Genomic DNA, 15,208 nt, shown 5'->3' on the forward strand with positions numbered 1-15,208 from the left:
GGGCATGTGAGTTTTGAAGTTCAGCTCATCATGTCAAGCTTGCCTGCTTGTACCAGGTTCTTAGTACAACTTTTTATTTTTCATCTCAACATCTACAGGTGCTTCTCACAAAATTATAATATCATTAAAAAGTTAATTTATTTCAGTTCTTCAATACAAAAAGTGAAACTCATATATAGAGTCAGAGTGATCTATTTCAAGTGTTTATTTCTGTTAATGTTGATTATTATGGCTTACAGCCAATGAAAACCAAAATGTCATTATCTCAGTAGAATAGAATAATTTACAACACCTTCAAAGGCTTCCAAAGTGCTTAAAAAGGTCCCTTAGTCTGTTTCAATAGGCTCCACAATCATGGGGAAGGCTGTTGACTTGACAGATGTCCAGAAGGCAGTCATTGACACACTCCTCAAGGAAAGTAAATTTTGCCTTTCATTTGGAAATCAAGGTCCCAGATTCTGAAAGAAGAGTAGGGGCACACAATCCAAGCTGATTGAGGTCTAGTGTGAAGTTTCCACAATCATTGATGTTTTGGAGAGCCATGTGAACTGCTGGTTTAGGTCCACTGTGTTTCATCAAGACCAAAGTCAGTGCAGCCGTCTACCAGGAAAATTTAGAGCACTTCACACTTCCCTCTGCCGACAAGGTTTCTGGAGATGGAAATTTCATTCTCCAGCAAGACTTGGCACCTGTCCATACTGCCAAAAGTACCAATACCTGGTTTAAAAACCAACAATATCACTGTGCTTAATTGGCCAGCAAACCCGCCTAACTTTAACCCCATAGAGAATCTATGTGGCATTGTTAAGAGGAAGATGAGAGACACCAAACCAATCAATATAGATGAGCTGAAGGCTGCTATGAAAGCAACCTGGGCTTCCATAACACTTCAGCAGTGTGACAGGCTGATCGTCTCCATGCCACGCCTCATTGATGCAGTAATTGATGCAAAATGAGCCCAGACCAAGTATTGAGTGCATTCACTGAACATACATTTCAGTACGCTAACATAGCAGATATTAAAATAATTTTTCAAACTGGTGATATAAAGTATTCCAATTTACTTTGAGCTTTCATTGGCTGTAACCCATAATCAGCAACATTAACAGAAATATACACTTGGAACAGATCACTCTGTTGGTAATGACTCTATAGAATATACAGTATAAGTTTCACTTTTTGTATTGAAGAACTGAAATAAATTAACTTTTGATGATATTCTAATTTTATGAGAAGCACCTGTATATGACATATTGAATTTTTGGCATTGGCTGCTGATCTTATTATCCTCACATTGCAGTTTTATAATGAAAAATAGCATTTCTATCTTAAAGGGAACCTGTCACCTGAATTTGGAGGGACAGGTTTGTGGTCATATGGGCGGGGTTTTCTGGTGTTTGATTCACCCTTTCCTTACCCGCTGGCTGCATGCTGGCCGCAATATTGGATTGAAGTTCATGCTGTGTCCTCCTTAGTACACGCCTGTGCAAGGCAATCTTGCCTTGCGCACGCGCAGTATGCTTTGCCCAACTGCGGGCAAAGCCGAAAAGCATTAGTGCGCATGCACCAGCGCACTATGTCCCGGAAGTATTTTCTTTAAAGGATCAGATAGAGCACAAAAATGACATAAGGTCATGGCAAAAGCACAACTCTGTGTGACCCTCTCTCTTCTGCACTGTGACCTTTGCTCATCACAGGTCATTCTTATAAGAAGCTAAAGTAAGATGGCTTTCACATAATTATGTAGAGTAAATGGGATTCAAAAATTACCATTTCAAAAAAACCTATATATATGTATATATATATAAAATATATATTTTTGAAGGATACAGTATATATATATATACAGTGGGGCAAAAAAGTATTTAGTCAGTCAGCAATAGTGCAAGTTCCACCACTTAAAAAGATGAGAGGCGTCTGTAATTTACATCATAGGTAGACCTCAACTATGGGAGACAAACTGAGAAAAAAAAATCCAGAAAATCACATTGTCTGTTTTTTTATCATTTTATTTGCATATTATAGTGGAAAATAAGTATTTGGTCAGAAACAAAATTTCATCTCAATACTTTGTAATATATCCTTTGTTGGCAATGACAGAGGTCAAATGTTTTCTGTAAGTCTTCACAAGGTTGCCACACACTGTTGTTGGTATGTTGGCCCATTCCTCCATGCAGATCTCCTCTAGAGCAGTGATGTTTTTGGCTTTTCGCTTGGCAACACGGACTTTCAACTCCCTCCAAAGGTTTTCTATAGGGTTGAGATCTGGAGACTGGCTAGGCCACTCCAGGACCTTGAAATGCTTCTTATGAAGCCACTCCTTTGTTGCCCTGGTGGTGTGCTTTGGATCATTGTCATGTTGAAAGACCCAGCCACGTTTCATCTTCAATGCCCTTGCTGATGGAAGGAGGTTTGCACTCAAAATCTCACGATACATGGCCCCATTCATCCTTTCATGTACCCGGATCAGTCGTCCTGGCTCCTTTGCAGAGAAACAGCCCCAAAGCATGATGTTTCCACCACCATGCTTTACAGTAGGTATGGTGTTTGATGGATGCAACTCAGTATTCTTTTTCCTCCAAACACGACAAGTTGTGTTTCTACCAAACAGTTCCAGTTTGGTTTCATCAGACCATAGGACATTCTCCCAAAACTCCTCTGCATCATCCAAATGCTCTCTAGCAAACTTCAGACGGGCCCGGACATGTACTGGCTTAAGCAGTGGGACACGTCTGGCACTGCAGGATCTGAGTCCATGGTGGCGTAGTGTGTTACTTATGGTAGGCCTTGTTACATTGGTCCCAGCTCTCTGCAGTTCATTCACTAGGTCCCCCGCGTGGTTCTGGGATTTTTGCTCACCGTTCTTGTGATCATTCTGACCCCACGGGGTGGGATTTTGCATGGAGCCCCAGATCAAGGGAGATTATCAGTGGTCTTGAATGTCTTCCATTTTCTAGTTATTGCTCCCACTGTTGATTTCTTCACTCCAAGCTGGTTGACTATTGCAGATTCAGTCTTCCCAGCCTGGTGCAGGGCTACAATTTTGTTTCTGGTGTCCTTTGACAGCTCTTTGGCCTTCACCATAGTGGAGTTTGGAGTCAGACTGTTTGAGGGTGTGCACAGGTGTCTTTTTATACTGATAACAAGTTTAAACAGGTGCCATTACTACAGGTAATGAGTGGAGGAAAGAGGAGACTCTTAAAGAAGAAGTTACAGGTCTGTGAGAGCCAGAAATCTTGATTGTTTGTTTCTGACCAAATACTTATTTTCCACCATAATATGCAAATAAAATGATAAAAAAACAGACAATGTGATTTTCTGGATTTTTTTTTCTCAGTTTGTCTCCCATAGTTGAGGTCTACCTATGATGTAAATTACAGACGCCTCTCATCTTTTTAAGTGGTGGAACTTGCACTATTGCTGACTGACTAAATACTTTTTTGCCCCACTGTATATATATATATATATACATATATATATATATATATATATATATATACAGGGTGGGCCATGTATATAGACACACCTAAATAAAATGGGAATGGTTGGTGATGTCGCAGTACCCGGGTCATTGCAGCAGATTTCAATGCAAGACACCCTACGCAAGAAAACTGTCACCATTCCCATTTGATTTAGGTGTATCCATAGAAATGGCCCACCCAAAAAAAGTTTGCTTCATCACTGAACATAATGTTCTGAATTTGGGCACTGAACTTGCAGAATGGGCAAAATTAAAACTGGAACAGGACAGTATTATTGGTGCAATAGTAAGAAAATGGAAGAAATAAAAAATGACTGTCAATCCACATCGATCAGGTGCACCATGCAAAATCTCACCTCAAGGGGTATCCTTGATCATGAGGAAGGTGAGAGATCAACTTAAAACTACACAGGGGAACTTGTTAATGATCTCAAGGCAGCTGGGACCACAGTCATCAAGAAAACCATTTATAACTAGTGTTGAGCATTCCGATACTGCAAGTATCGGGTATCGGCCGATACTTGCGGGTATCGGAATTCCGATACCGAGATCCGATACTTTTGTGGTATCGGGTATCGGTATCGAAACAACATTAATGTGTAAAATAAAGAATTAAAATAAAAAATATTGCTATACTCACCTCTCCGACGCAGCCTGGACCTCACCGAGGGAACCGGCAGCGTTCTTTGCTTGAAATGCGCGCGTTTACTTCCTTCCGTGACGTCACGGCTTCTGATTGGTTGCGTGCCGCCCATGTGACCGCGACGCGACCAATCACAGCAAGCCGTGACGTAATTTCAGGTCCTGAATGCCTAATTCTGCATTCAGGACCTGAAATTACGTCACGGCTTGCTGTGATTGGTCGCGTCGCGGTCACATGGGCGGCACGCAACCAATCACAAGCCGTGACGTAATTTTAAAATGCGCACGTTTCCTGCCTCCCGTGACGTCACGGCTTGTGATTGGTCGTGTCGCCCATGTGACCGCGATGCGACCAATCACAACCCGGAACGTAATTTTAAAATCCTGAATGCCTAGAATTAGGCATTGAGGACCTGAAAATTACGTCACGGCTTGCTGTGATTGGTCGCGTCGCGGCCACATGGGCGGCACGCGACCAATCAGAAGCCGTGACATCACGGCAGGAAGTAAACGCGCGCATTTTAAGCAAAGAACGCTGCCGGTTCCCTCGGTGAGGTCCAGGCTGCGTCGGAGAGGTGAGTATAGCAATATTTTTTATTTTAATTCTTTATTTTACACATTGATATGGATCCCAGGGCCTCAAGGAGAGTTTCCTCTCCTTCAGACCCTGGGAACCATCAGGGATACCGTCCAATACTTGAGTCCCATTGACTTGTATTGGTATCGGGTATCGGTATCGGATTAAATCCGATACTTTGCCGGTATCGGCCGATACTTTCCGATACCTATACTTTCAAGTATCGGACGGTATCGCTCAACACTATTTATAACACATTATGTCGTAAAGGTTTAAAATCCTGCAGTGCCCACAAGGTCCCCTGCTCAAGAAGGTACATGTGCAGGCATGTCTGAAGTTTGCCAATGAATGCCTGGATGATTCTGTGAGTGATTAGGAGAAGGTGCTGTGGTCAGATGAGACAAAAATTGAGCTGTTTGGCATTAACTCAACTCGCCGTGTTTGGAGGAAGAGAATTGCTGCCTATGACTCAAAGAACACCGTCCCCACTGTCAAGCAGGGAGGTTGAAACATGTTTTGGGGTTGTTTCTCTGCTAAGGGCACAGGACTACTTTACCACATCAATGGGAGAATGGATGGAGCCATATACCATAAAATCCTGAGTGACAACCTCCTTCCCTCTGCCAGGACATTAAAAATGGGCCATGGCTGGGTCTTCCAGCAAGAGAATGACCCAAAAAATACAGCCAAGGCAACATTGGAGTGTCTCAAAAAGAAGCACATTAAGGTCATGAAGTGTCTCCAGACCTTAATCTCATAGAAAACATCTGGCAAAAGTTGAAGCGCCGAGTTGCCAAGCGACAGCCTCAAAATCTTAATGATTTAGAGATGGTCTGCATAGAGGAGTGGACCAAAATTCCTTCTGACATGTGCGCAAACCTCATCATGAACTGCAAAAAAAGTCTGACTGCTGTGCTTCCCTACAAGGATTTTTCCACCAAGTATTAAGCATTGTTTGCCAGCGGGATCAAATACTTATTTATCTGTGCAAAATGCAGATAAATTAATATAATTTATACAATGTGATTTTCAGAATTTGATTTTTGATATTCTATCTCTCAATATTAAAATTAAACTACCCTTAAAATGGGGGGCATGGCCTGGACCCTGAGCTGAGCAGATGTGTCTGAGGAGAGCACCTCAGATTTCCCTAGATTTAGCCTCCACAATCACCTATAATTTCCTAAAGACCCCGGAATACAATAGCCCCATCACTTCCCATCACTGGGAAACCACATTTGAAGGGGCCAGGTATCGGCAGGTGCTGGGGCGCTCTTGAGGAAGGACGCCATTGCTGCCCACCGACTGGAGCCTGGAGGAGGATCACTGTCCTGGTTGAGCGGACGGAGCGGCGACAGGAGTGCTGGCGCCGTAGAGAGTGTCGGAGACCACAGCACACCACAGGAAGTACTTGGTGAGTGAGGGAGTGTTGGGGGAGCGGGAGGGAGGCCACTTGTTGTTGCTGCGGCGACCATCTTGATCCCGGAGAGCTGTGAGACAGATGGCTCGCAGCTCCGGTCCCCTGCAGTACTCCCCCCTTCCCTCCTCCAGCGGCTCCTCACACCTTATCCACCTGTCACAGTCTTACCTGTCCAGAGCGGGAAGGCTGGGACTGTCTTCGGCGGGGCTGCAGAGGCTCCTGGCGTGCTCTCCTTCCCTCAGGTCCCTCTTATGGCGCCAAACGCTGCCATCTTGCTGAGCGGCAGAGACAGAGGCAACAGTTCACCTCCTGCGACGATATAGCAGCACAGGATCTGCTCGGCATTTGCGGGATCCTAGGCCATCTCTCCACACGGGGTGGAAATCTCACTAGCGGAGGGGAGTTTGCCGATGGGGGATTAAGCTGCATGATGTAGCTATCCCTGCCCCACATGCCCCCCCGTGGCCATATATAACTCTTTAAAATCCATTTATGGGCAAACCCAAGAAGCGTGCTGGACTGCTTCTAGATCATAAAGCTCTCTCAGAAGACATGGATCGCTTTCTAACCACAAAAAAACAACAAAGAAATCCTAGATCCCAGTCTTCTTCCAAGATCCCTGGGGAATGTTCCTCTTCACAGGATTATTTAGCCTCTCATAGCTCTCCTGATAGAGCAACATATGAGGGGGATGATAATTCTGAATTCCCAGACGACTTGTCTATCCACGATCTTAGTAAATTTATCAGAACTCTTCCCACTAAAAATGATTTGGAGATATTTGCTTGCAGAATTGAAAACTCTTACAAGAAGGAACTGCAGGTTCTAAAATCAGAATTCACCTCTAGAGTGGAAGATGTTGAGAAATCCCAGGAACTCATCTTGCAAGAACTACAAATCCACAGAGAGGTTATAAAAAACCATACTATGAGACTGGAGGACATGGCAATGGGACTGGAGGACTTGGAGAATCGTAACAGACGTAACAACAATAGAATACGTGGTCTTCCTGAGTCCGTAAGCCCATCTGAGCTGGATATTACAGTACAAAAACTGTTCCTTGAGATCTTAAATGATAAGGAGGCAGGCTCCATAGAATTTGACCGGATTCACAGATCCCTTGGACCTATCAGATTCAAGGCCTAGAGACGTCATCTGCAGAATACATTACTATAAAGTCAAAGAAACCATTATGTTGGCTGCTAGACAAAAAGGCACCATCACCTTTTGTGGAGCTCAGATTTTAATACTCTCCTATCTGTCTAGCTGGACTCTACAGCTACGAAGAGCACTTTTATCTCTCCTTAAAGAAAAAGACATTCTTTATAAATGGGGATTTCCATTCCAGCTGATAGCTTTCAAAGGAGGGAAATCAGCAATTTTTCGTAATTTGTGTGATCTGACCACTTTCCTGGGAACTTTTGAATTACCACTGACTGATCTTCCTGATTGGCAGAGATCCCCCCAGCTCCCAGACATTCCACCGAGATGGCTGAAAGCTCAACATGCCAAACAACATAAGAAAAATGGTTCTGCTTCCTGCCAGACCTGAGGGGACTCTTCCCCTCCCTCCTGTTTTCAGAGTATAATATCCTGCATACACATATCTCGACAAGTCGTTCTGACTTCTGCGCTTGGTTTGCCTGTGCTTAGTAGTGCAGTCAGTTTTCAACCAAGTGGACACTTCAACTTATTATATGTTAAGGAATAGAAGGTCTAATTTTTCTATTCGCCACGACAGCACCCACTGAGAGAGGGGATCCGCCCCTAGGAACAGGAAACCTACAGAGAGATAAAAGGGGCGGCCCCCCCCTCGCTCCTCAGTTGGTTTCCTGTTCCTAAGGAAGCCCACAGAGAAGATCTCTGTAGACACTAACAGCGGTGTCTGAGAAGAGGAAAGACTCGCCTGGATGCCGCCTGTACGTCTCTGCTGAGCGGCAGGGGCTCCAGAGCGAGTAGAAGCAGAGTCGGGGATTCCTGTTGGTTCCCTCCTCGTCTGCACCGGCCAAATAGTGGGGCCTGGGAAGTTCCAACGATCTCCCTGCTGGGACATCGTTGTGGAAGGACGACCATGGCGGTATGGTTACCTGGTCGATTCCGGTCTGGAAGGTGTGGCGCGACAGCGGTGGCTCCCCCCGGTCCCTCAGGTACGATGCGTGGGGTTGTAATGCCGGAAAAATGCGGCAGACGCCGGCGCATGCGCAGTGCGTCCGGAATCCCGGATGTAGTATGGCCGACCCCCGGAGGTCGGCATTGCATTTCCGGGGGAACCGCCATGTTGGATTCCTCCTGGCGGTGTTCGCAGGTGTCCTGGTGCAGGTAATTAAAAAAAAAAAAAAAAAATGGGTTGCAGCTGCGGGGGCTGGGTTGATAGTCCGCACTATAAAAGTCCGATAGGAAGGGAAAAACAGTGCGCATTATGTCGTCCCACGAGGAAGTCAGTGAGCACCCTGTAGAAGAGCCACAAAAGCAAAGTGGAAATGCTGCAAAAAAGAATAGTGGACACTCCAGGAAGAGTGATTCCACTGAAAAATCAGGAAGGAGATCATCCCGTTCCACATCCCAGACCGGACGTTCCACCCAACAATCGGTATAGTATGCTTCAGAATGTTTGGGTATTCAGCTCCTTCAGAGCTTATATTGGTCTCCTCTGCTCATGTCCCTCTAGGCAAAAAGCAAGGAGAAGACCAAGCACAAGCAGTGTGCTATATGTATTGAGCCCCTGCCTGACTCTTATTCAAAAACGTTATGTCAGGCATGCATAGATAACACCCTGCGGCAGGAGGAGTCCGTTAAAATGGACGAAATACGGCTCATGATTCGGGAGGAACTCCAATCGTTGAGTGGTGGTCCCTCAGGCAGTGTTGAGAAGAGAAGTAGGAGAAAATCCTCACCTAATGCTGACACGTCGGCGGAAAGTGGGGAAATTGATTCAGACGTCTCCCACTTGTCTGGTTCCTCAGATGAGGAGGAATATGTCTGTTTCCCGACTGAGGGAGTAAATAGTCTAGTCAAATCAGTGAGGAAAACGATGGGGGTGTCGGAGGTTAAAGAACCCCAAACGGCCCAGGAGGTTATGTTCGCAGGTCTATCTCAGCGAAAGGGCCACGTATTCCCAGTAAACCAGACTATAAAAGATCTCATTAAAAAAGAGTGGAGCAAGGGGCAGAAAGGGTTTACACCAGTATACTGTAAGAGACGTTACCCCTTTGAGGACGAAGATTTAAACACCTGGACTAAAGTTCCAAAGGTCGATGCGGCTGTCGCATCTACTTCCCGCCGTTCTTCCCTACCAGTGGAAGATTCAGGCTCCTTATCTGATCCCATGGATAGGAAATCGGATGCACTTTTGAAAAAATCGTGGGAAGCCTGTGTCACTGCATTTAGGCCGGCAATCGCCACCACATGTACCAGTAGATCTATGCTGGTTTGGTTAGACCAGCTGGACCAGAATATCAAGAGTGGTATATCTAGAGAGAAATTGAGGGCATCCATCCCCTTAATTAAGAGCGCTGCGGCATTTATATCCGATGCCTCCGTGGATTCTCTCCGCCTGGCGGCCAGAACAGCCAGCCTCGCAAATACTGCCCGCCGAGCCTTATGGTTAAAGAACTGGAAGGGGGATGCCCAGTCCAGATCCAAGTTGTGTGCCATACCCTGTCAGGGTGAGTACCTCTTTGGAACTATTCTGGATGAGATACTCACTAAGGCGGGTGAGCGTAAAAAAGGTTTTCCTAATCCCTTTGTTCCTGCTTACAGAAGGGCATTTAGGAGGCCAGCATTTGGCAGAAAGGGAAGCTTTAAAGAGCAATGGAGGAACAAAGACTTCAGGCAGAAAGGCAATTTGTTTAACAAACGTCCCTTCAAACCAGCCGAAAAATCCCGGGAACCCTATTCCACCAGTGGGCGGTAGACTACTGGGATTTATCAATCAGTGGAGAGAAATAACTGTCAACCCATGGGCCATAAAATTAATATCCTCAGGCCTCACCCTAGACTTCATCCGAAAACCTCCGGATTCCTTTCGGCTCACCTCCCTAAAGTCCAAACTACAACAAGAAGCATTGGAAGTAGAAGTTAAGTCCCTTCTTGCAAAACGGGTCTTAATAGAGGTTCCGTCATCTCTAACGGGGCAGGGGTTCTACTCCCCCTTGTTTCTGATTACAAAACCTGACGGATCCTATAGAACTATTTTTAATTTGAGGAAACTAAATATGTTCATAAAACCCACAACATTTAAGATGGAATCCATTCGATCAGCCATTAAAAATTTGTTCCCTAACTGTTACATGGTAGTACTTGATCTCAAAGATGCTTATTATCATCTTCCTATACACCAGTCGCACCAGCAGTTTCTTCGGGTAGCAGTAGTTATAGACGGTCAAGTTCGTCATTTTCAATATAGAGCAATGCCCTTTGGTCTGTCTATGGCTCCTAGAGTCTTTACTAAGTTACTTTTGGAAGTAATGTCCTTCCTACGATTAAAAGACACATTGGTCATCCCATATCTGGACGACCTACTAATTGTGGGGAAAAATTTCTTACAGTGTGAGCAAAGGTTGAAGGAGGTGGTATCCTCTTTACAAAGGCTGGGTTGGATTATTAACTGGGAAAAATCCAGACTTCAACCCGTCACTTGTCAGAAATTTTTAGGTCTCCTCCTGGATTCAGTAGACCAAAAATGTTGGTTGCCTGATGATAAAAAGTATTCGATCATTAGTAAAGTAGATTTAGCTATCAAAAAGCGTAATATGTCACTGAGAAATGCCATGTCATTGTTAGGTTCGCTATCATCATGTATCCCTGCGGTTAAATGGGCCCAATTCCATACCAGGCAGCTGCAAAAATTGGTATTACAGGAGGACACTAAAAATAGAGTACATTTAGATAGAACAATTTTCTTAACGGCAGAGGTAGTACACTCCCTTACATGGTGGTTAGATTGGGGAAATCTATCAGAGGGGGTACCATGGGTCATTACCCCTTCTTCCATAGTGACCACAGATGCTAGTCCGGAGGGCTGGGGAGCACATTTTGGTGATGAGGTGGTTCAGGGCCTTTGGTCCGGGTCAGAATTAGCTAATTCCTCTAATGTAAAAGAATTAAGAGCTATATATTATTCCCTACTCCACTTTCTTCCCCAGCTACGAGGCTCTCACACAAGGGTCCTCTCAGACAACACCTCGGCAGTAGCCTATTTAAATCGTCAAGGAGGTACACGGTCAGAAAATCTTATGAAAGTCTCTTCGGACATCATGACGTTAGCCGAAAGTCATCTGTTGTCCTTGTCAGCGGTGCACATCAGAGGTATAGACAACATTCGTGCCGATTTCCTCAGTCGCCATACCCTTCATCAAGGGGAATGGATGCTCAGCAGAGAGATTTTCCGGCTGATAACAGACCGATGGGGCGTGCCACAAATAGACCTATTCGCAACAAGGTCCAACCGTCAGGTCAAAACATTTGCTTCCCTTTGCAGACTGGACAACCCCGACATATTCGATGCCCTTCAGGTGCCATGGACATTCGACCTGGCCTACGCATTCCCTCCATGGAATCTATTACCTATAGTAATAAGAAAAATAAGGGAGGAGGGGGCAAGAGTTCTGTTGGTAGCCCCATTCTGGCCCAAAAGGCCATGGTTCTCCTGGCTCAGGGCGATGTCGACTACAGACCCTTGGATCCTGCCTCAGACCAAGGACCTGTTGTCTCAGGGACCGTTTTTTCCATCCTCGGGTAAAAGGCATGAATCTGACGGTATGGAATTTGAAAGGCACTTACTAACTCTAAGGGGTTTTTCCAGTGGGCTTATAGATACTCTTATGAAGAGTAGAAAGCCTTCCACTACCCAAATCTATGTCAGAATTTGGAAAAAATTCCTTCAATTTCATACTGCACAACTTTCCGCTGAAGTTCCTATATTTGCAATATTAGAGTTCTTGCAAAAAGGACTTGAATTAGGACTGTCTGTAAATACTCTAAGAGTCCAGGTTTCAGCTCTAGGAGCCCTCTTTAGTTATGATGTGGCGGGAGATAGATGGGTTTCTCGTTTTATATCAGCATGTGAACGATCGAAACCTATTCATATACCACAGGTGCCTCAGTGGGATCTATCTCTGGTCCTAGATGCCTTGACACAAAGCCCGTTTGAGCCGCTACATGAGGCCTCATTAAAGAACATCTCGCTAAAAACAATACTGTTAGTAGCGTTAGTATCCGCTAGAAGAGTGAGTGATCTCCATGCCTTGTCTATTGACCCTCCTTATCTATCCGTGACATCTGATAGAATAATTTTAAAGACGGACCCTTGTTATCTCCCTAAGGTAGCCACTAGTTTTCACAGATCCCAGGAGATCTTGTTACCTACCTTCTATGAAGACCACTCGACTCCAGAAGAAGCCAGGCTTCATACCCTAGATGTTAAGAGAACTATTCTAGCCTACTTAGAGAGGACTAGGGACTGGAGGAAGAGTAGGGCTCTCTTTGTCTCTTTCCAGGGGAAAACCAAGGGTTCCAGAGTTACAAAGAACACGCTATCACGCTGGATTAGAGATGCCATAATCCTGGCGTATAAAGCTGGAGGAAGAGATCCTCCAATGCATGTGGGAGCACACTCCACAAGAGCCGTGTCGACCTCCTGGGCAGAAAGGGCGAATGTGCCGATAGACCTTATATGTAAGGCTGCAACTTGGTCTTCACCAAACACCTTCTATAGACACTATAGATTAGATCTATCTGCTGCTTCTGACCTAACCTTTGGGGTTTCGGTTCTTGATTCAGTTAACCCACCCAGTATATAGTCTCTGAAAATCTCTCAGTGGGTGCTGTCGTGGCGAATAGAAAATATCGGATTACTCACCGGTAATGCTCTTTTATAGAGCCCACGACAGCACCCATTCGATTCCCTCCCTTTTCTTTATTTAGTTGCACGTGGTGTCTTAATAGGGAGATGTATATAATAGAGTAATATGATATGAAATTGTAAATATGTATATATGCCTAAACCTGGTAAACTAAAAAACCTGGCGGCGGTTCCTCCTTTTTCTCTGTAAAACAACTGAGGAGCGAGGGGGGGGCCGCCCCTTTTATCTCTCTGTAGGTTTCCTGTTCCTAGGGGCGGATCCCCTCTCTCAGTGGGTGCTGTCGTGGGCTCTATAAAAGAGCATTACCGGTGAGTAATCCGATATATCCCCTCTACAGTTTGCATTGTGTAGTTAGAGTTTAAATTTAACTCAAGTGGGGTCAGACGATGGATAATTTTGATAGACCTTAATGTTTCCTATTAGTTATTATATTGCCTAGGTCATGGGGGTGGCGGGTGGAGGTTGGACCTCACCCTCGGCTTTTCCTCACCCAAACTGATGTGTCTGGTGGACTCTCGACACACCACTACATCATGATTTCTTCCTTTAGGTGTACATTCACCACACACTAAATTTTCCTTTCCTCTTCTCAATCTGTCTGTTTCCTTTTCTTCCTCTTCCTCTTTGCTGTTCCATTCCCAATTCCTTAACCTATTCCCCACCTTGGAATTACACATGAATATTCAAGGGATCTGGTTTCCGTTCTCATATAACCAATTCTTCAAACAACACTTTGATTATGGCTGGAGTTAAATTTTGTTCCTTTAATGCTAAAGGGTTAAACATACCAGAAAAAAAGAAAACAGATCTTGTACTCCAATCATAAGCAATGTGTCTCAATTTTGCTACTTCAGGAGACTCACTTTAAGACTGGTGTGACCCCTGACTGTACATCCTTTTACTACCTGAAATGGTACCATAGCACAAATCCTCATTCCAAGTCTAAGGGAGTGTCTGTAGGTTTTCATAAGTCCTTTCTTCCAGAAGTCCTTGACTCGGTGATTGATACGGAGGGGAGATTTATTTTCTTGAAGTTGGCTTGGAGATCTCATGAACTTATCTTGGTGAATGTTAATTTCCCTAACCAGGATCAGCAGAATTTTGGCTATTCGTGCAAAAAGCTTTTGGAGAAATTAGCAGGCGACTTGCCGATTATCCTTGGAGGTGACTTTAACATTCCAATGAATCCTCTAATTGATGTGTCAACGGAGAAGTCCTCTTATTCTCCATCATCTATTAAAAAAGTGAGAGAGCAGATGAGTGATCTGCGACTGGTCGATGTGTGGAGGGCTCTCCATCCAGATGCGAGAGACTATAGCTTCTACTCACAGGTACACTCCACTTATAGTAGAATTTACTATTTTTTGTATCCCATTCCTTGCTGGATCTGGGGGTGGGGGCGGAGGTGGGGGCGGTGTTGTGGTCCGATCATGCACCAATTTATTTTTCTATGCAACTGGACCCCTTCGCGAAATCTAAATTCTCCTGGCGACTAACTCAGAACTTACTACAGGATCTGATATGTGCTTCAGAGGTAAAATGATCTATCGAGGGTTTTGTGGTGGACCATGCTGTGGACCTCACGTCTCCTTCAATAAAATGGGGGGCCCTGAAGAGAGTCCTGAGAGGCATTCTTATCTCACAGGGTATCCGTCTCAAGAAGATCCGCATAGCAGAAATAGCTGATCTCTCCTCCCAGATTTCTAAACTCGAGACACAGCATAAACATGACCTCTCCCCGCTTACCCTGTCAAATTTATCTACAGCCAGACAAAAGTTACTTACAATACTAGATCAGAAATCCCGCTGTTTCAGAGAGAGAACCAAGAGCCGTTTCTATCACTTAGGTAACAAAAGTGGCAAATTTCTGGCAAGAGCTCTACATCCACTAGGCCCACAAACATTTATCCCGTTCATAAGAAATGCTAAGGGTAAGGTAGCCAACAGTACATGGGATATATTATCCAGCTTTTATGATTTCTATAACTCCCTGTATAATATAAATGGTCACTTTAAAGATCTTCCCGCACACTCGTTTCATGATAAAATCAAATCTTATATACAATCAAACAAGTTGCCCACGGTTTCGGAGGAGTGCCTAGCGAACCTTGAGGAAGACTTTTCACTGGAGGAGGTCAATTCCGTAATTGGGGATCTGAAGTCAGGCAAAAGTCCCGGTCCTGACGGTGATTCAGCGGGATTCTACAAACAGTTTTCGGATCTGC

Source organism: Ranitomeya variabilis, chromosome 1, assembly GCF_051348905.1.
Source record: "Ranitomeya variabilis isolate aRanVar5 chromosome 1, aRanVar5.hap1, whole genome shotgun sequence".
Lineage (NCBI taxonomy): Eukaryota > Metazoa > Chordata > Amphibia > Anura > Dendrobatidae > Ranitomeya > Ranitomeya variabilis.